This window comes from Lithobates pipiens, unplaced genomic scaffold (genome assembly GCF_037356315.1).
Source record: "Lithobates pipiens isolate NorthernLeopardFrog02 unplaced genomic scaffold, aLitPip1_a1.2 Scaffold_28, whole genome shotgun sequence".
Lineage (NCBI taxonomy): Eukaryota > Metazoa > Chordata > Amphibia > Anura > Ranidae > Lithobates > Lithobates pipiens.
The window spans coordinates 89,999,847-90,022,919 of NW_027507789.1; the positions used below are offsets into that span (position 1 = coordinate 89,999,847).

The following is a 23,073-nucleotide window of genomic DNA, read 5'->3' on the forward strand; positions in this document are numbered from 1 at the left end:
ACACTTGCAACACATTTTTTAACAGCGGCAAGAAGTGGTTGCAGTAGCAAAGCAAAGCAATACAGTTTGATTACATTAATAACACATAATGCAACTATTTTACATTTATTTTACATTCACATCATGCATACATCCTAATGTAAGCTGTCTATCACTTTCAATGTTCATGGTTACTGATACATTATGCCGATGACCAGTGGAAACGGAAAACAGTCAGTGTAAGCCTTCTTCGTGCGTAGCATAATTAATGGAACGATTTACACGTTGGAATTTTCAAGCTACGTCAATTTACTCTTAAATACCCTTTAGCTGCTTAGCTCACACTTTGCTGTATGTAGCCGCGTTTACATGTAAGTAACCAATGGGGATTGACATTTCATGTCCATCTCACATCTCTAATGCAATTTGTCTCTTTGCCATGTCATACTTTGCCAGTTATTATACTTTCTCATCCGATAGAAACCTAGTCGTTGCTGATATTTCATGATTACAGCAATCATCTCATCTAATTGCTATTCCGACATTTTGCCTTGGTATTACTTTGCAACGCTCTATTGAACAATGTAAAGGTAAGCTAGATATTTTGTGTATTTCCACTTAAACTCTACCTGTATATACTGTCTCAATATTATCCTTTCTAATTTTGCTAAATTAGATTATAGAGTTTGCTATGTCTAAATCCAGGTTACCTACTCACCTTTATTACGTATACTGCTAATTTTAGGATAATACAAAACCATCTTATTGCTTCTTTACACGCTGCACATGTTAAGAGTAATGCAATGCTACCGTGAACAGTTTAATTACTCGTCTCACAGTAACTGGTATCTCTCTGCTATAGGAAACTGAATTTGTACTAGAACGATCACTCATCTAATATCAGTCCACTCAGTGCTACCGGGATAACTTTTAAATTTAGAGTAATGAAATGATTTCTCAGTCATTTTGGAGCTACTGCAACTAACGCTTCCGATCTCATTTCGACTGCAATACTTAATCTCTGCTATTGCAGAATATTTAGCTGCTTACATGTAATTAACTTGATTGATAAAAACCTACACACGTTGTTGCTGTTATTTCGTGTATTTCCACTTAAACCCGTTATAGTTATTTTGCTATATTTATTACTAGTATAAACAGATTACTATCTCTAAATCCTGGTAAACCAGCTCACACTAAACCATCTAATTTCTACCTTACACGCAGCACATATTAACATATTAACATTTAGCCGGTATAGTGACATAGTAAACGAAATGTGTAGATCACTCATCTAATATCGTCTTTTCAGTGCTACCGGAACAACTTTTAAATTTAGAGTAATGCAACGATATCTCAGTTTTATGAAGCTACTGCAACTAACGCTTTGGATCTCTTTCCTGATAAATTACGCTCTGCAATATTAAGCCATGTAAATTGTCCTATTGGTCTGCTAACAATGCTATGTATAATAATACAAATCTTTTAAAAGCAATATCGTCTCACTGCAATACTTACACTCTGCATAATATATATGAATAATGCGAATAATGCTAATAATAAAGTCGTCTAAAACTCGGCTATAAGTAGAGAATAAAACTATCTTACATCAAAATAAACCATGTACTGCCAAACCAATAACGGCCAATTACTTAACGTCTATCAGTCAATGACTTAACAAAGTAAACTTAGCACTCTTTTGCTCTATTTTGAATAGTTGTAGTTCTCCACATTAACTGTCACATTGATATCACCACTGACAACACACCACTTTTTAACAGCACCAAAATATGAAAAAAGCACTTTATATGTTTCAAAAGTAGTTGCATTAGCAAAAAATAAAGTCCTGTCTTCTTTACACGCTAGCTTTTCTGTATACATGAATCTCTCTGTGTACACTAGCCACTCAATATAGACTAGCCTCTCTGTCTTCTGTATACAGGTGCCCGTAATCTATATACACTAGCCTGCCTTCTTTTTACAATAGTCTCGGTGTCCCAGCCTCTCTGCATACACTAGCCTCACTGAATTCCCCAGACTGTCTTCTGTATACACAAGTCTATCTGTAAAAAAAATAGCCGGTCTTCTGCATACTCTAGCCTCTCTGTGTAACACAGTCTCTCTCTGGATTCCCTAGCCTACATCTCTGCATACCCAGGACCTTCCTCTGTATAATCTAGCCTATCTGTATACACTAGCCTGTCTTTTGTACAAATTAGCTTCTCTGTAGCCGGTCTTCTGTATACACGAGCCTCACTGTCTACTCTTGGTTGTCTTTTGTATACACTAGCATCTCTTTATACATGAGCTCTCTGTATACCCAAGCCTCTCTGTATACACTAGTCCACCGGTATACATTAGCAAGTCTGCATACACTAGCCTCTCTTTGTAACTCAACTTCTCTCTCTGTATACCTTAGCCTCCATCTCTGCATACCCAGGACGTTCTTCTCTATAATCTAGCCTATGTGTATACACTAGCCGGTCTTCTGTAGACATTAGCCTCTCTGTATAAACTAACCGGTCTTCTGTATACACTAGTCCGCCTGTATACACTAGCAAGTATGCATACTCTAGCCTCTCTCTCTGTATACCCTAGCCTCCATCTCTGCATACCCAGGACGTTCTTCTGTATAATCTAGCCTATCTGTATACACTAGCCTGTCTTTTGTACACATTAGCCTCTCTGTGTAAACTAGCCGGTCTACTGTATACACTAGTCCATCTGTATACACTAGCAAGTCTGCATACTCCTGCCTCTCTGTGTAACCCAGCCTCGCTCTCTCTCTCTGTATACCCTAGCCTCCATCTCTGCATACCCAGGACGTTCTTCTGTATAATCTAGCCTATCTGTATAAACTATCCTGTCTTTTTTACACATCAACCTCTCTGTATAAACTAGCCGGTCCTCTGTATACACTAGTCCGTCGGTATACACTAGCATCTCTTTATACATTAGCTCTCTGTATACCCAAGCCTCTCTGTATACACTAGTCCACCGGTACACACTAGCAAGTCTGCATACACTAGCCTCTCTTTGTAACCCAACTTCTCTCTCTGCATACCCAGGACGTTCTTCTCTATAATATAGCCTATTTGTATACACTAGCCTGTCTTTTGTACACATTATCCTCTCTGTATAAACTAGCCGGTCCTCTGTATACACTAGTCCATCTGTATACACTAGCAAGTATGCGTACTCTAGCCACTCTCTCTGTATACCTTAGCCTCCATCTCTGCATACCCAGGACGTTCTTCTGTATAATCTAGCCTATCTGTATAATCTAGCCTATCTGTATACACTAGCCATCCATCTCTGCATACCCAGGACGTTCTTCTCTATAATCTAGCCTATTTGTATACACTAGCCTGTCATTTGTACACATTTGCCTCTCTGTATAAACTAACCGGTCTTCTGTATACACTAGTCCACCTGTATACACTAGCAAGTATGCATACTCTAGCCTCGCTCTCTGTATACCCTAGCAAGTCTGCATACTCCTGCCTCTCTGTGTAACCCAGCCTCACTCTCTCTCTGTATACCCTAGCCTCCATCTCTGCATACCCAGGACGTTCTTCTGTATAATCTAGCCTGTGTTTTGTACACTTTAGCCTCTCTGTATAAACTAGCCGGTCTTCTGCATACACGAGTCTCTCTGTATACCCTTGGATGTCTTTTGTATACACTAGCTGCTCTTTATACATTAGCTCTCTGTATACCCAAGCCTCTCTGTATACACTAGTCCGTCTGTATACACTAGCAAGTCTGCATACAGCAGCCTCTCTGTGTAACCCAGCCGCTCTCTCTGCATACCCAAGATGTTCTTCTCTATAATCTAGCCTATTTGTATACACTAGCCTGTCTTTTGCACACATTAGCCTCCCTATATAAACTAGCCGGTCTTCTGTATACACTAGTCCGTCTGTATACACTAGCAAGTATGCATACTCTAGCCTCTCTCTCTGCATACCCAGGACGTTCTTCTGTATAATCTAGCCTATCTGTATACACTAGTGTATACAGACAGACTAGTGTATACAGAGGACCGACTAATGTGTACAGATAGGCTAGATTATACAGAAGAACGTCCTGGGTATGCAGAGCGCTCAGCTTCAAGGTATGGCCAATGTGAGTAATATGAGGGACACTCCTCACCCCCGCCCCCACCTACCAGATCTGACTTTCATCCCCTTGCCCTCTCTGCCCCGGTCATCTGGTGGCAGTTTTATGCACTCCCTGGCCCCCACCCATTCATAATCCTTACCGACCTTTCTTTCCGCTGCTCACAGAAACACACTGGATGACTTGTCTAATTAACCAACTTGTACAAGACACCGCTATCCTCCTGTCTGACACCGGTCCCCCTTGGAGGCTTTACCCCTCACTGTTTGGGTGGTCCCTGCCTCTCCCTGGATGCTCCACATATACCACAACGACATTGTCAGAGGGGCACCACTTGACAGGACACGGGGCTGTCATGCCGGTGGCATCTCCCATTGGAGGAAGGGATGATGGCCCCAACCCGTTGGCAGCAGGTTCTTTCATGTACAGACCAGGGCGGCTCATCTTCCCTTCTGGAGTCTTGACCTTAGATGGGGGATTTGCACTTTGGGGGGTCTGAGTGATACCTAATGCGCTGTACTGGAAGGGCTTGACATTCCCGCATATGTGTCCCCTCCCCCTGGATGTTCCCCTTGTCCCCCCCTCTGGCTCCCACCTACTCTTTGCCGACATTGCCTTCTGCAGCTTTCGGGGACCCTGGATGACTTATTTATTGAGCCTATTGGTACGAGACACTGCTTCCCTCCAGGGTGACTCTGGACCCCTCTGGAGGATTTACCCCTTACTGTTTGGGCAGTCCCAGCTTCCCTCTGGAGATGCAGGAGAGACACTAATTGGCGGGCCCCAGGACTGCTGCTCGGGTGAAGTCTCCCATTGGATGGAGGGATGGTGGCCCCAGCCCCTTGCCTGCCGGGTTTTCCATGCACCGACCAGGGCTGCTTCTCTTTCATCTTGATGTGGTGACCATGGAGGGGAGGAGTTGAAATTTATGGGGTCCGGGTGTTTGCTGGTGGGAGTGCGCTAAAGGACTTGACATTTCTGCATGTTTGTCCCCTCTCCCCTGTTTCCCCCCTCCCTTCCCCCCCTTCCCACCCTTCCCTTCCCTCCTTTCCCTCCCCCTTTCCCCCTTCCACTCCCCCTTTCCCCCCTTCCACTCCCCCTTTCCCCCCTTCCCTGCCCCTTTTCCCCCCGGGGCGTGGACGGGGGAGAGGGGGTAAGGAGAGGACAATCTGCCAAAGGGAGAAAGGCATTTGTTTGGGGACTGCATGTACTTTAGGGGTATGGGACGGGGGGTGGTGGATCCCATTCTGTGATGCCTTTTCTGTTGTGACGGGCTCCCTCATGCATGCCTACGTTTAGGGCGAGCCGAGGAGACCCCTCAGTGCTAACAGTTATATGCTCTACCTCTGTTTTGGTTATACTATTGTTTTTTGTTTCTTTGATGTTACTGATTGTCTTTTATTTGCATAGCGGTATCAGACGTGACATTTACCACTGCCGGGGCTGGGGGGACTAGGATTCGGGGGCTCCCTCTCCAACCTGTCTACCCAATTACCCAAGTAGGACAGCGCGTTAAACCCAGTGTACATCTGGTAAGCGCTATAGCATAATTGTGCTGTTTTAGTATACCCTTCCTGTACTGTTGAGTGTGGACAACCCTTAATTTCCCTCTCCCCCTGGGGTTGAGGTGCCCGGCCTCTTTTTCCCTTTACCTTTCCTTGCATTTGCCCTTCCTTTCTCCCCCTTAGTTCCCATCATGCATTACCTACCCAAAACCTACCTTGGTTCAACTTTCTTTGCTTTTCTCTGATGTCCCTCCCCGAGGAGCGATGGCAGACTCAGTCAAGGTCACCTCTCTAAACGTTAAGGGACTGAACTCCCCTGAAAAACGGTGGATCCTCCTGTGAGAACTGAACACATCCTGTACTGATGTGGCCTTTATACAAGAAACACATTTTAAAAATACTAGCCTCCCCTTTCTATGGTCGAGATCCTTCCCTAAGGTCTACCACTCTACTAACCCCTCCTCTCCATTCTGATCTCTAGCAGGCTCCCCTGGGTTCTCCAGGATTCTCTGGTGGACCCTGGGGGCCAATATCTTTTTCTTAGGGGCCACATTGGAGAGCGCCTTTTTACATTTGCCACTGTGTACGCTCCCAATGATCACCAAGACACGTTCCTCAGAACTACCCTGCACAGATGATGTGACTTTCGGGAGGGCCAATTGATATTAGGTGGGGACTTTAATGTCCCCTTTCGCCATCGGTTGACACTTCTGCCTCTTGCTCCTCGCTCCCTACCCCTCACCTAGGTCTCTATTCTGGCACCTTAATGAGAGCCTGCTCCAGATACCGGAAGTTTTAGCAGATGTGACCAGGGAATTGGACCTTTATTTCCAAGAAAACTAAAGCAGGACTGTGACCCGGGGATAATTTGGGAGGCTCACAAGTCAGTACTCCGCAGGGTACTTATCAGGCACGGGGCGCGCATCAAACGAGCACGGAAGGAACAGCTTGCTAATCTGTTTCGTGAACTTGCCTCTGTGGAAGCGAAACATAAACATACCCCCTTACGGACCTTAGAGATTGAATTGGGGACACTCCATACCCATATTGCTGTCCTACTCCATTATAAAGCGAAAGCGGCACTCCAGTTTTGTCGTAAACTGACGTAGGAGTCAGAGGGCAAATGCAGAAAAATCTTAGCCAGGTCGGTAAAGGAGTTGAAATCTGGCTCTTACATACCACAGTTGATAGATGAGAATGGCCAGAGGGCCTCTACCCCAACCCAAATAGTCGAAGTCTTTGAAAAATGTTACTCTGATCTCTACAACCTGCCCGATTCAGGGTCTGGACAGGACAATATAGACAGATATGTAACCGGTTCTGGTCTACCAACCCTCTCATCGGAATCACGGGAGTACTTGGAGGACCCGATCACACTGGAAGAAGTCCAGACGGCCGTGGGACCTCCGAAGGTGGGTAAGGCTCCGGGCCCTGACGGATATACCGCACAATACTTTAAGACCTTCCTCCCTATTCTCGGCCCGCGCTTGGTGAATTTATTTAATACTCTGAGCTCGAATGGGGATTTTCCTGAGGATACCCTTAGAGCCCACATCTCGTTGATACCTAAGGAGGGCAAAGACCCAGGCCTATGTGGGAGCTACAGACCCATTTCCCTCCAAAATTCGGTCCTAAAACTATTCTCTAACTCCTCGCCACGTGATTGGCACATCACTTGTAGTCCCTTATACATATTGACCAGTTAGGTTTTATTCCCACCAGGGAAGATAGGGACAACACCACTAAGGTGCTTACCCTGATCCGTAAAGCAAAGTCATCTGGGACCCCTTGTCTTTTCATGAGTACTGATATTGACCAGTTAGGTTTTATTCCCACCAGGGAAGATAGGGACAACACCACTAAGGTGCTTACCCTGATCCGTAAAGCAAAGTCATCTGGGACCCCTTGTCTTTTCATGAGTACTGATGCCGAGAAGGCTTTTGATCGGGTCAAATGGACATTAATGTTCTCGGTCCTTCGCCATATAGGTCTGAGTGAACGGATGCTGGCATGGATAAGTAAGATATACTCACGTACTTACATTCCACCGGACATCGCGCGTACGTTTATGTTGAACTTCCCCCCACCCCTTGTCACTAAGATCCGCAGTTTGCTTCACGGGTGGCATTCTGGCCTCCATTCCTGGTTCAGCAGATGCAATCTCATTAAAATGAACATACTCCCTAAATTTACTTATCTTTTCCAAGCTCTCCCGATCCAGATTCCAGTCCTGTTTTTTAAGCAAGCTCAATTCTTGCTCACTCAATTTAACTGGGCCCACAAAAATCCCAGACTTAAGCAGTCACAGCTGACATTGTCTAAACAACAGGGAGGGTTGGTTCTCCCTAACTTGCGACGCTACTACCTGGCCTCCCATCTGGGGCGTGTATTGGACTGGAATCGAAACAAATTTTCTAAGCTCACTCCCGAATCCCGCTAAGAAGCGCCATGTGGTGCTATAAGTATTTACCCACAGAATTTATGTCACATCCCACTATAGGGGCTTAGTTGAAAGTCAGTCACCTGATCGCTACCCAAAACACACTCACGTCTTTGACTTCCCCCCTATTCCCTATACGTGGCCATCCAACCTTTGAACTGGGGACCCACTTAGAAATTCCAACCTAGACAATGCGTCTAAATTCGTCATTGATGGAAAATGGCCTTCTTTCTCAACCCTAACAGATCCGACAGGGCTTTTCCAACTGCCTTTTTGGAGAGCGGCGCAACGACATCATTTTCTCCATTCCATCCCCAATCCTCAAACGTTCGCCCGCCCTCAGACGGAGTTTGAGACTCTATGCAGGAGCGAAGGCCCTTTGGCCCACATTCTCTCTCAAACAGATTACCCACACTTAACCTGTCTGGCCAACTGGGAAAAGGACCTTAATTGCTAATTTTCCCCAGCACAGAGACAACGCATTATCACTTTGGCTCTCAAAATGTCGCTGTGCACGAAGATACAGGAGACGAATTTTAAACTTCTCACCAGGTGGTATTTGACACCATCAAAGCTGCAGAAATGTTTCCCCTCTTCCTCGAACATATGCTGGAGGTGTGGAGAAGAAGAGGGCACGTTGCTGCACATTTTTTGGTCCTGCCTCAGCTTGGTGGACTTCTGGACAGAGATCCAATGCATGACACAAAAATTCACAGACTTCTCCATCCAGGAAGAGGCTGCATTCTTTCTCTTGTACCATTCACAGATTCCCATTAAGAAGTACAAAAAAATCTATTTTACGGCATGTGATTAATGCGGCGAAATCCTGCATCCCTCTCTATTGGAAAAAATGTTCCCCCCCTTTCATTACTCACTGGCTTAGGAAAATAGAGGACATTAAAAATAATGGAGGACTTGATCCTCACATCACAAGGTAAACAAGAATTTTTTAAACAAACCTGAGACATCTGGAATACCTTTATATTCTCGCTAGAAGGATGTCGCCTGCTACCGCCTTAGAGCTCTGAGCTTTCCTTGACTGGCCCCTTGGACAGTGGCTGCCATCGTGTCTCGTCCCCTCTTCTCCTTTTCTGATCTTTCAACCCTTCTCTTTTCGGCCTTCCTCCCCTATCTCTCACCCCCTCCACCCCCTCTCTCTTTTGGAAAGAGTGGAAAATTGGGAATGACGGCCCCACACCCCCCTCTGGATGGATTATGCCGGAGGGACCTGGGGTTTGTGTGACCCTGGATCTTGGTACAGTACTTTATCCGTGCCTCGAATCATTGTGATTGATGGAAGGCAGACTCACAGTTGCGAATATACCTGTATCAAGTATTGTTCAGCTGCTTTTTGCTCTGTATTTCTCTGTTGCATTATGTACTCGGGGGACCGTCTTCCCCTATTTGGAGAAAAAATTATATTTGAAAAAAAAAAGAAGCCTACGACACCTGGTATTCCCAGGCGGTTTCCCATCCAGGCATTAACCAGGCCTGACCCTGCTTAGCCTCCAAGATCAGACGAGATGGAACAGATTCAGGGTGATGTGGCCGTAGCCGATATCTTCAGGCACTCTCAACTCTCTTGACAAACACCAAGATGGTCACCTTGGAAACAAGCGGAAAAAAATAGGTAAACGGCCACAACATAAAAAGAAGCCTACGGCATCTGGAAATCCCAGGCGGTCTCCCATCCAGGTACTAAACTGGTCCCAACCCTGCGTAGCCTCTGAGATCAGATGAGATTGGGCTCTTTTAGGGTGGTGTGGCCGTAGGAGATTTCTTCAGGCACTCTCAACCTTGACTAACGCCAATATGGTCACCTTGGGAAACAAACAAAAAAATCAAGTCAACGCCAACAACATGAGAAGAAGTCTACAGCACCTAGTATTCCCAGGTGGTCTCCCATCCAGGTATTAACAAGGCCCGACCCTGTTTAGTCTCTGAGATCAGACGAGATCTGGTGCTTTCAGGGTTATGTGGCCATAGGCGAGCTCTTCAAGCACTCTCAACCCTCTTGACAAACACCAAGATGGTCACCTTGGTAAACAAACAAAAAAAAAAACAAGTCAACGCCAACAACATAAAAATAAGCCTTCAGCACCTAGTATTCCCAGGTGGTCTCCAATCCAGGTACTAGCAAGGCCCGACCCTGTTTAGCCTCTGAGATCAGAGGAGATCGGGCGCTTTCAGGCTTATGTGCCCATAGGCAATCTCTTTGGGCACTCTCAACCCTCTTGACAAATGCCAAGATGGTCACCTTGGGAAACAAGCGGAAAAAAAACAAAACGAATCAAGGCCAACAACATAAAAAGAAGCCTACAATAACTGGTATTCCCAGGTGGTCTCCCATCCAGGTACTAACCAGGCCTGACTCTTCTTAGCCTCCAAGATCAGACGAGATTGGGTGCTTTCAGAGTGCTCGGACTCTTTCCCCATCACTAATGGGACGAGGCAGGGGTGCCCTCTGTCTCCCCTAATTTTTATTCTGACACTGGAACCACTTATGTGTCACGTTCGGAATGACCCGAATATTACTGGCATATCCAAACCCTCGGCACACCACAAAATTGCGGCGTACGCTGACGATCTAATTTTTTTCGTCTCCAATCCACACATTTCGCTTCCCAATATACTCGTGGCTCTCCGGCGATACGGCAGCCTATCAAACTATAAAATCAATTGCACCATCGGCTGTATTGAATATATCGGTCCCGGATGGTGAGGCCAAGAGGCTATGCTCCGCTTTTCCATTCTACTAAGCTGAAAAATCTATACGTTACCTGGGCGTTGACATCGCAGCGGATTTGGTGCAATTGTACCCGCTTAATTTTCTCCCTCTCCTGAATAGACTGAAATCTGATTTGGGAAACTGGCATGATTTAACACTGACCTGGTTCGGGCGCTGTAATGCATTCAAAATGACGGCCCTCCCGCGGATCTTATACTTGTTCCAGACATTACCGATCCGGTTACCCCCAATCTTTTTCAGACATCTGCAGGTGCTGCTCCGGGACTTTATTTGGGCGCGCAAACCGCCCAGAGCCCGTTTGCAATTGCTTGCCAGACCAAAGGACAAGGGGGGTCTGGGTCTCCCAGATCTGAGACAATACAACAGAGCGACTCTGCTAGCGAGAGTCGTTGATTGGCATTGTAATGGCCCACACAAGCAGTGGGTGGAGATGGAGATTGAGGATGGATCCATTCCCCTATTGACCTCCCCGTGGCTCCTGTCCTCCCTACCAAAAGACCTCAGAGATCACCCCGTAGTGGGAGCTACGTTGGCTGTTGTGCGGAGGTTGTTCCGCTGCACACACATTGCTCCCCTGCTGTCACCAATGACTCCGGTTATAGGTAATCCAGACTTCCCACCGGGATTTACCAACAAGAAACTGCGACAGTTGACAGTGGTGGGGAAAAAGCGTCTGGGAGAGGTGTGGTCCTCGGGAGGGCTCCCGACCACGCAAACTGTCGCCGAGCTTTCTGACCCTCCGCTTGACTTGTTTAATGCTTATCAACTTCGTCACTTTCTTCTGGCCATACAAAGGGCCCCATACACTCCTAGAGACCTGACGCCCTATGAATCCATCTGTCACAAAAAGGAACCTGTGCAACACACCCTCTCCCTCCTGTACAACCTATTAAGTAGTCAGGAGGAGGAGTCGACCCCACCATTTATCCACAAATGGGAGATTGCATTTGGCATCACATTTACCCCACAACAGATAGGGAAGATCCTGACATTAGTACATAAAGCTTCCATCGCAAACCAATATCAAGAATCAGGATACAAGATAGTCTCACGCTGGTATAGAGTCCCATACCTTCTGAATAAAATGAATAGATCGATTCCGGATGTTTGTTGGAGGTGCAATTCAGATACGGGGACCATGGGACACATTTTCTGGGCATGCCCCGGCCTTGAGGAACTTTTGGGTGGAGGTGACCGGGACGATAAAAACTCTCAGAAATGTAGATATCGCAGACAACCCAGCAGCGTGCCTTCTACACTTGACCGAGCAGCCTGTTCGAAAATACAAAAAAACCCTCACGATGCAACTCCTGAACGCCGCCCGGGCCTGCATTCCCACACTGTGGAGGCAGCCTCAGCCCCCATCCAAGGTGCTGTGGTATTCCAAAGTCAATCATATTCTCCGGATGGAAGAATTGACCGCCACCCTTCACAACACTGAAGAGGCATTTAGTGTTACATGGAGGCCCTGGAGGTATTTTACTGGTACTTGAGACTACATTTGGGAGGTGAGCAGCGCCCCTGTCCCAGAAAACGACTGAACATCTAACGTTTACCTACGTAGGCCAAGTCTGCCCTGGGTGGCATTCCCCCCCCCCTCCCTTTTTGTCTTTATTTTTCTTTTTTTCCCCGCCGCCATCCCCTCCCCCCCTCTTCTCTCTCCGTCTTTGCACTCTCTTCTTCCCCCGTCCTCACTTTTCACTATGCCTTGTCTCCTTTCTAGCCTTTGGGATCCAGAAGAACCCCAGGGTTCTGGACACGACCGGCTCATATTTTACTCTGGTTCACATAGGTCATGATAAGCTGGCTCGCTGTGGTCCCAGTTGTTCTCCATGATTATATTTGTCCGAACGGAGCTGCATTAGTTATACTGTACTACATGTCGGAGGTGGGGTTTCTCTCTTTTCTGCATGAAACTCTAGGACTCCCCTCTGAGAACCCAGAGTTATTTGGCTGCCTATTTTTTGTTACCATGTAATTGTGACCCTGGGTCATGCTGTATGGTTGACTGTTATATTTATGTTGTTCTACTTATACTTAATAAAAGAATAAAACAAAAAAAAAAAATAAGTCAATGCCAACAACTTAAAAAAAAAGCCTATGGCATCGAGAAATCCCAGGCGGTCTCCCATCCTGGTACTAACCAGGTCCCAACCCTGCTTAGCCTCTGAGACAGGGCTGGTGCAAGGATCGTTGACACCCTAGGCAAAAACCTAATTTTGCCACCCCCCCCGGCTGCACCCATGACTCCACCTTACCCTGCCCTTGCTACACATGACCTATCTGACCCCTACACTGACCCCCTGACACATAAACTAATCCACCTGACTCCTACTTCCTGCACTACTCACATCACACTGACCCCTACACTGACCCACCTGATAATTACACTGACCCACCTGGCACCTACACCAACCCACCTGGCACCTACACTGCCAATTACACTGACCATCGCGCTGACACCTACACTGACCATCACGCTGACACCTACACTGACCATCACGCTGACACCTACACTGACCATCACGCTGACACCTACACTAAAAACACATACCCTGAAAACACATACCCTGAAAACACATACCCTGAAAACACATACCCTGACACATACAATGGCACTGACGCATACACTGACGCATACACTGACGCATACACTGACATGACACATACACTGACACGACACATACACTGACACATTACACTGACACGACACATACACTGACACGACACATCACACTGGCATGACACATACAGTGGCATGACACATACACTGACACATCACACTGGCATGACACATACACAGACACATCACACTGGCATGACACATACACAGACACATCACACTGACATGACACATACACTGACATGACACATACACAGACACATCACACTGACATGACACATACACTGACACATCACACTGACATGACACATACACTGACACATTACACTGACATGACACATACACTGACACGACACATACACTGACACATCACACTGGAATGACACATACACAGACACATCACAATGACATGACACATACACAGACATATCACACTGACATGACACATACACAGACACATCACACTGACATGACACATACACAGACACATTACACTGACATGACACATACACTGACACATTACACTGACATGACACATACACTGACATGACACATACACTGACACATCACACTGGCATGACACATACACTGACACATTACACTGACATGACACATACACTGACACATTACACTGACATGACACATACACAGACACATCACACTGACATGACACATACACAGACACATCACACTGACATGACACATACACAGACACATTACACTGACATGACACATACACAGACACATCACACTGGCATGACACATACACAGACACATCACACTGACATGACACATACACAGACACATCACACTGACATGACACATACACAGACACACCACACTGGCATGACACTGACACACATCACACTGACCTACCTGACTCCTACTTCCTGCATTACTCACACACAAACCCCCTCCATACAGCTCAATGGATCCATCCTCCTCCTTACCTCTGCTCTTTGATGCTGCCTTCAGCGACCATCATCCCACCGGGCCTCTCCGACTCCTCCGCACTGCCAGCGCCGTCCACCCGCTCCGCCGGGGCCACGCCAGCGCCATCCATCCGCTCCGCCGGGGCCACACCAGCGCCGTCCACCCGCTCCGCCGGGGCCACACCAGCGCCATCCATCCGCTCCGCCTCCATCATATCCCCGCCGGGACCAGGCCAGCGCCGTCAACCCCGCTCCATGATGTCCCCGCCGGGCAGGAGGTCAGCTGACCGACCTCTCGAAGCTCCCATCTCCGCCGAGCCCCGCCCCTCCGCTGCACTCACACAGACACACAGCACCGCTCCAGAGGGACAGGCTGGAGCAAAGGAGTCCCGGAGCGGCGCTGTGAGATGAGTACGGTGGGGCGCTCAGCGGGAAACATGGGGGATTGGTGGCGCCAGTGGAACACCACAGGGGGGGCGAGAGAGCAGAAGAGGAGCTCACACTGGGCAGAGGCCGTAGTTGCGCCCTAGGTGGTAGTGCGCCCTAGGCGGCTGCCTACTTCGCCTAGTGGTAGCGCCGGCCCTGCTCTGAGATCAAATGAGATTTGGCTCTTTCAGGGTGATGCAGCCATAGTAGATTTTTTCAGGCACGCTCAACCCTCTTGACAAATGCCAAGATGGTCACCTTAGGAAACAAACAAAAAAAACAAGTCAACACCAACAACATAAAAAGAAGCCTACCGCACCTAGTATTTCCAGGCGGTCTCCCATCCAGGTATTAACAAGGCGCGACCCTTTCTAGCCTCTGAGATCAGCAGAGATTGGGCGCTTTCAGGGGGATGTGCCCATAGGCAATCTCTTTGGGCACTCTCATCCCTCTTGAAAAATGCCAAGATAGTCACCCTGGGAAACAAGCGAAAAAAAACAGGTCAATGCCAACAACATAAAAAGAAGAATACGGCACCTGGTATTCCAAGGCCGTCTCCCATTCAAGTACTAACTAGGCCCAACCCTTCTTAGCCTCTGAGATCAGAAGAGATAGGGTGCTTTCAGGGTGATGTGGCTGTAAGCGATCTCTTTAGGCACTCTCAACCCTCTTGACAAATGCCAAGATGATCCCTTTGGGAAACAAGCGAAAAAAACAGGTCAACACCAACAACATAAAAAGAAGCCTGCGGCATCTGGAAAACCCAGGCGGTCTCCCATCCAGGTACAAACCAGGCCCAACCCTGCTTAGCCTCTGAGACCAAACGAGATTGGGCGCTTTCAGGGTGTTGTGCCCATAGGCAATTTCTTTGTGCACGCTCAACCCTCTTGACACATGCCAAGATGGTCACCTTGGGAAACAAGGGGAAAAAAACAGGTCAACGCGACAACATAATGAGAAGCCTACGGCACCTGGTATTCCCAAGCTTTCTCCCATCCAGGTACTAACCAGGCCCATCGCTGCTTAGCCTCCGAGATCAGATGAGATTAGGCTCTTTCAGGGTGATTTGGCTGTAGACACTCTCTTTGGGCACTCTGAAGCCTCTTGACAAAGGCCAAGATGGTCACCTTGGGAAACAAGCTAAAAAAAACAGGTCAAAGCCAACAACATAAAAAGAAGCCTACGGCATCCAGTATTCCCAGGCGATCTCCCAATCAAGACACTAACCAGACCAGATCCTTCTATGGCACCTGGTCTTCCCAGGCAGTCTCCCATCCAGGTACTAACCAGGCCTGACGCTGCTTAGCCTCTGAAATCAGACGAGATCGGGTGCTTTCAGGTTGATGTGGCCGTAAGCGTTCTCTTCAAGACACGCCTAACCCTCTTGACAAACGCCAAGATGGTCGCCTTGAGAACAACAGACAAAGCCAACAACATAAAAGGAAGCCTATGGGCTTACAGCGGACCTTAAAAGATGGGACCCACTAGCTCTGTCATGGTTCGGACGCTGTAATGTGTTGAAGATGAACGCGATGCCACAACTTCTGTATCTACTACAAGCCTTACCTATTAAAATACCCCAGACTTTCTTTCATGCGGTTCGCTCAATCTTTATTAAGTTCCTCTGGCGCGGAAAACATATGCGTATTGGTAGGGCAATGCTATTGCGACCGAAATTGCGGGGAGGTATTGGCTTCCCGGACCCTGCTCTATATTACACAGCGAGGCACATGACACCGGTGGTTGACTGGTGCCGGTGTTCTGCCATATACTGTCCGGCCATGATATAGTGTCCGCTGTGTACTCCGAAGCTGAACGGCTCCTGCGCGGTGAGTGGAGGTGGTAGCCCCACCATCCAAGCGGACATAGGGTTGTGAATATTAGAGGGCCCCTCGCAGGCGAGCTTCGCTCGCCACGCTTCGGGCTTGGCTCCGCTGCGCTCGGCTCTTTTATATTCTTACTCTATGTCCACTTGGATAGTGGGGATAGAACCTGTACTCAGTGCGCAGGTGCCGTTCATGCTCGCAATTTTCGGAATCTGTGTTGCTGTGTACTGCGCATGCGCAGTACACAGCGGACACTATCCGATGGGGGACCATATGTGATAAGACACCGGCATGGGGAACTGAAGCTATGGGTCAAGCTAGAGCAGGAGATGGCGCGGGTTCCACTGGCTGGTCTGCCTTGGGCGGGGAGGCCATTGGAGCCCTGTGTGACTACTCACCCATTAATTGGCCCCTCGCTCGCTGAGATGGATAGTTTTTTTTACCTTTCCCACCTGACTAACTTCCCTTCTCCTATGACCCCAATTATTGGACATCCTAGATTCCCTCCAGGCCTGTCTGACCAGGCCTTTACCAGGCAAGCCCCGAAAGGGCTTCTGAGAGCAGCCCTATTTCTTGGACCCACGGGCTTGATTCCCATGGGAACCATACTGCTAGAGCAAGTACCTGTTGCATTGGATAGCTGGAGAGCTAGACAGCTAATCCATTTCCTCGGATCACTACCTAACCATTCGTTCTTCTCTAGACAATTCCACCCCTTCGAGGAACTTTGCCTGGATGATGGCCCAATTCATGGTTCCCTCTCTAGGTCCTACCTAATCTTGACAGATGCACAATCCTCCACGGATCCACCCTTCCTAGCTAAATGGAAAAGGGACTTACAAACTACATTCTCCAAACCACAGAAGGACAGAATACTCTTTTTCGCCCATAAGTCGTCACTCTGCAGTAAATATCAGGAGATCTCATATAAGCTGATCACACGCTGGTATCGTACACCGGTGGTGTTGGCCAAAATATTCCCCGGTCAATCTGACCGCTGCTGTCGCTGTGGGCAACAGGCTGGCACCATTCTCCACATTTTCTGGGAATGCCCTAAATTACAAACATTCTGGCAGCCTGTCCTGAGACTCATCCACAAGTTCACAGACATTTCGTTAGCCAATGATCCCGCAGCAGTTCTTCTCAATCTAACTCCTATGTCGAGAAAGCGTTATCATAAGTCCTTACTTAAACATCTCCTCAAGGCAGCTAGGGCCTGCATCCCAAGTCAGTGGAAAGAGCAATCTGCTCCAATGGTGACCCAGTGGTTTGCAAGGGTTAATGATATTGAACGAATGGAAGACCTGACTGCCACAATGAGGGATAAAACGGAGGAGCATGGGAACAGATGGTTCTACTGGACCCAGTTTCGCTTTTCGGAAGAATACCTCCGCGAGACATAGTAAGCTCATGGTGATCGTTGGAAAGCTGTACACGTGCTATTCTCCTCAGACTTCTTACCATTGGCTCTGATATCCATGCAATATGATCGTTTGTTTGTAACTATTTGTATCACACATTCTGTGAAGTTGCCTTTGCATTGTATGTCGCATACTACTAAATAAAAAAACAAAAAAAAACAGAAGCCTATGGCACCTGGTATTCCCAGGCGGTCTCCCATCCGGGTACTAACCAGGCCCGACACTGTTTAGCATCCGAGATCAGACGAGATTGGGCGCTTTCAGGGTGATGGGGCCGTAGGTGATCTCTTCGGGCACTCTCAACCCTCTTGACAAATGCCAAGATGGTCACCTTGGGAAACAAGTGAAAAAAAAACAGGTCAATGTCAACAACATAAAAAGAAGAATACGGCACCTGGTATTCCAACGCCATCTCCCATCCAGGTACTAACTAGGCCTAACCCTTCTTAGCCTCAGAAAATAGAAGAGATAGGGCTCTTTCAGGGTGATGCTGCTGTAAGAGATCTCTTTGGGCACTTTCAACCCTCTTGACAAATGCCAAGATGGTCACCTTGGGAAACAAGCAAAAAAAAGAAAACGAATCAACGCCAACAACATAAAAAGAAGCCTACAATAACTGGTAATCCCAGGTGGTCTCCCATCCAGGTACTAACCAGGCCCGACTCTTCTTAGCCTCCAAGATCAGACGAGATTGGGTGCTTTCAGAGTGATGTGGCCATAGGCAATCTCTTCAGGCACTCTCAACCCTCTTGACAAACACCAAGATGGTCACTTTGGGAAATAAGCGAAAAAAAAACAGGTCAACGCCAACAACATAAAAAGAAGTCTACGACACCTGGTATTCCCAGGCGGTCTCCAGTCCAGGTACTAACAAGGCCTGACTCTATTAGCCTCCAACATCAAACGAGATCGGGTGCTTTCAGGGTGATGTGCCCGTAGGCAATCTCTTCAGGCACTTTCAACCCTCTTGACAAACGCCAAGATGGTCACCTTGGGAAACAAGCAAAAAAATAAAAATAAGTCGGAAGCTAGAGACAATACGGCCCTAGTCCTCAATTTAATCCATTCGGCGCATGTACAGGGAAGGCCCTTGCTTATGTTGTCAACGGACGCGGAGAAGGCCTTTGACAGGGATGCCTGGCACTTTATGCAGGCCACCCTGGAACATATAGGTCTTGGCCCCAACATGATGAGCTGGGTAATGTCGCTTTACTCCACGCCATTGGCAGCGGTACGGGTGACCGAGTGGTGCTCGGACTCTTTCCCCATCACTAATGGGACGAGGCAGGGGTGCCCTCTGTCTCCCTAATTTTAATTCTGACACTGGAACCACTTATGTGTCACGTTCGGAATGACCCGAATATTACTGGCATATCCAAACCCTCGGCACACCACAAAATTGCGGCGTACGCTGACGATCTAATTTTTTCCGTCTCCAATCCACACATTTTGCTTCCCAAAATACTTGCGTCTCTACAGCAGCACGGCAGCCTATATGTATTGAATCTATCGGTTCCGGATGGTGAGGCCAAGAGGCTCCGCTCCTCTTTTCCATTCTACTGGGCTGAAAAATCTATACAGTAACTGGGCGTTGACATCGCAGCGGATTTAGCGCAATTGTACCTGCTTAATTTTGTCCCTCTCCTGGATAGACTGAAATCTGATTTGGGAAACTGGTATGCTTTAACACTGACCTGGTTCGGGCGCTGTAATGCATTCAAAATGATGGCCCTCCCTCGGATCTTATACATGTTCCAGACATTACCGATCCGGTTACCCCCAATTTTTTTCAGACAACTGCAGGTGCTGCTCCGGGACTTTATTTGGGCGCGCAAACCGCCCAGAGCCCGTTTGCAATTGCTTGCCAGACCAAAGGACAAGGGGGGTCTGGGTCTCCCAGATCTCAGACAATACTACAGAGTGACTCGCGAGAGTCGTTGATTGGCATTGTAATGGCCCACACAAGCAGTGGGTGGAGATGGAGATTGAGGATGGTTCCATTCCCCTATTGACCTCCCCGTGGCTCCTGTCCTCCCTACCAAAAGACCTCAGAGGTCACCCCGTAGTGGGAGCTACGTTGGCTGTTGTGCGGAGGTTGTTCCGCTGCACACACATTGCTCCCCTGCCATCACCAATGACTCCGGTTATAGGTAATCCAGACTTCCCACCGGGATTTACCAACAAGAAACTGCGACAGTTGACAGTGGTGGGGAAACAGCGTCTGGGAGAGGTGTGGCCCACGGGAGGACTCCTGACCACGCAAACTGTCGCCGAGCTTTCTGACCCTCCGCTTGACTTGTTTAGTGCTTATCAACTTCGTCACTTTCTTCTGGCCATACAAAGGGCCCCCTACACTCCTAGAGACCTGACACCCTATAAATCCATCTGTCACAAAAGGGAACCTGTGCGACACACCCTCTCCCTCCTGTACAACCTATTGAGTAGTCAGGAGGAGGAGTCGACCCCACCATTTATCCACAAATGGGAGAGGGACTTAGGCATCACATTTACCCCACAACAGATAGGGAAGATCCTGACCTTAGTACATAAAGCTTCCATCGCAAACCAATATCAAGATACAAGATAGTCTCACGCTGGTATAGAGTCCCATACCTTCTGAATAAAATGGATAGATCGATCCCGGATGTTGGTTGGAGGTGAAATTCAGATATGGGGACCATGGGACACCTTTTCTGGGCATGCCCAACCTTGAGGAACTTTTGGGTTCCCAGTAGCGTGCCTTCTACACTTGACCGAACAGCCTGTTCGAAAATACAAAAAAACCCTCACGATGCAACTCCTGAATGCCGCCCGGGCCTGCATTCCCGCACTGTGGAGGCAGCCTCAGCCCCCATCCAAGGTGCTGTGGTATTCCAAAGTCAATCATATTCTCCGGATGGAAGAATTGACCGCCACCCTTCACAACACTGAAGAGGCATTTAGTGTTACATGGAGGCCCTGGAGGTATTTTACTGGTACTCGAGACTACATTCGGGAGGTGAGCAGTGCCCCCGTCCCAGAAAACGACTGAACATCTAACGTTTACCTACGTAGGCCATGTCTGCCCTGGGTGGCATTCCCCCCCTCCCTTTTTGTCTTTATTTTTCTTTTTTTCCCCGCCGCCATCCCCCCACCTCCTCTCTCTCCGTCTTTGCACTCTCTTCTTCCCCCGTCCTCCCTTTTAACTATGCCTTGTCTCCTTACTAGCCTTCAGGACCCAGAAGAACCCCAGGGTTCTGGACATGACCGGCTCATATTTTACTCTGGTTCACGTAGGTCATGATAAGCTGGCTCGCTGTGGTCCCAGTTGTTCTCCATGATTACATTTGTCCGAACGGAGCTGCACTAGTTATACTGTACTACATGTCGGAGGTGGGGTTTCTCTATTTTCTGCATGAAACTGTAGGACTCCCCTCTGAGAACCCAGAGTTATTTGGCTGCCTATTTTTTGTTAGCATGTAATTGTGACCCTGGGTCATGCTGTATGGTTGACTGTTATATTTATGTTGTTCTACTTAATAAAAGAATAATAAAAATAAAAAAAATAAGTCAATGCCAACAGCTTAAAACTAAAGCCTATGGCATCGAGAAATCCCAGGCGGTCTCCCATCCAGGTACTAACCATGTCCCAACCCTGCTTAGCCTCTGAGATCAAATGCACGCTAAACCCTCTTGACAAATAGAAAGGCCAGTATGCTGGCCTGAAATTATGGGAGGAGCCCGGTGGAATATATAACCAGCCCATTCGCCTGTCCTCCTCGTCGGTTCCGGTGCGCGATACCCGATACGTCAGGTATCAAGCGCCGGCCATTCAGACCAGACGCAGTGAGCCCGTTCGTCAGTTCCCGCATTTTTCGTCCCCGTCTTGACAGCTCGTCTTCTCGTTCAGCAGCGTCCGTCGGTTTCGCCGTCGGAGTGTCTCCGTACCCATCGAATTTGTCGTTGCACGTCGGGCTGGCTGTCGCAGGTAGGGCTTCGGCACCTCCTTTTTCAATTCATGTATTCGATGTACCGTCAACATTCCCTGTACTCACGAGCCGCTCGCTGCTTTCAAATCGAATGTTTTCTGTGGCCCTCGTACGCATGTCGCTGTTTTCTACTTTCGATGCAGTCGTTATCACTTTTTCGACACGTTCGATTACGCCACGTCAGGCGATTCATTCGCAGGTACGGCATTCGAAACCGTTCGACTGCCCGAGCATTTCTATTAGTATCGGTCGAATCGTTCGACTCACAGCCGACTGCTTGTTACGACAAGGCAAGCAGTCCGCACGTTTCGCTTGCCCTGCTTCAATTCGAATATCCCTTCATTCATGCAGTTATGTTATGTATTTCATTCGATCTCATTCCAATTTATTTCACTCCCAGTCATTTCTTCCATTTCGAATCATTTCTGTCACTAGTCGCGCTCCGGCGCGAATCCTGTTGCACCTCTGGTGCACCGATTCGCTTTGAAGTGCCCCCAGGGTTTGGCCTCATTTCTGTACATGCTCCAGAGACTGAATCACTCGCAGGTTCACGCACGATCCCTGATTTTTGTCTTTGTCATGGCATATCATTTCTGTCACTTATTACGCTCCAATTCGAATCCTGTCGCATTCTTTTATGCACCGATTCGTCTTGGTGTGCCCAGCTGCTACGCCTCATTTCGGTACATGCTCCAGAGACGGATTCTTTGTAACCTACAGTCCAGTCGTTGAATCCTGTCTCTGTCATGGGATATCATTTCTGTCACTTATTACACTCCAATTCGAATCCTGTCGCATTCTTTTATGCACCGATTCGTTCTGGTGTGCCCAGCTGCTACGCCTCATTTCAGTACATGCTCCAGAGACGGATTCTTTGTTGTTACCATCAGTCCAGTCGTTGAATCTTGTCTCTGTCATGGGATATCATTTCTGTCACTTATTACGCTCCAATTCGAATCCTGTCGCATTCTTTTATGCACCGATTTGTTCTGGTGTGCCCAGCTGCTACGCCTCATTTCAGTACATGCTCCAGAGTCGGATTCTTTGTTGTAACCATCAGTCCAGTCGTTGAATCTTATCTC

General features: G+C 47.8%; 4 pseudogenes; all 4 read right to left on the reverse strand.

Annotated features, from left to right (window-relative positions):
- Positions 1-9,915: 9,915 nt before the first annotated feature.
- On the reverse strand, positions 9,916-10,034 carry LOC143936511 (5S ribosomal RNA; annotated as a pseudogene).
- Positions 10,035-15,735: 5,701 nt separating this feature from the next.
- On the reverse strand, positions 15,736-15,854 carry LOC143937226 (5S ribosomal RNA; annotated as a pseudogene).
- Positions 15,855-18,186: 2,332 nt separating this feature from the next.
- LOC143937366 (5S ribosomal RNA) lies at positions 18,187-18,305 on the reverse strand (annotated as a pseudogene).
- A 322-nt stretch (positions 18,306-18,627) lies between these two features.
- LOC143937508 (5S ribosomal RNA) lies at positions 18,628-18,746 on the reverse strand (annotated as a pseudogene).
- Between the last annotated feature and the right edge of the window lie 4,327 nt (positions 18,747-23,073).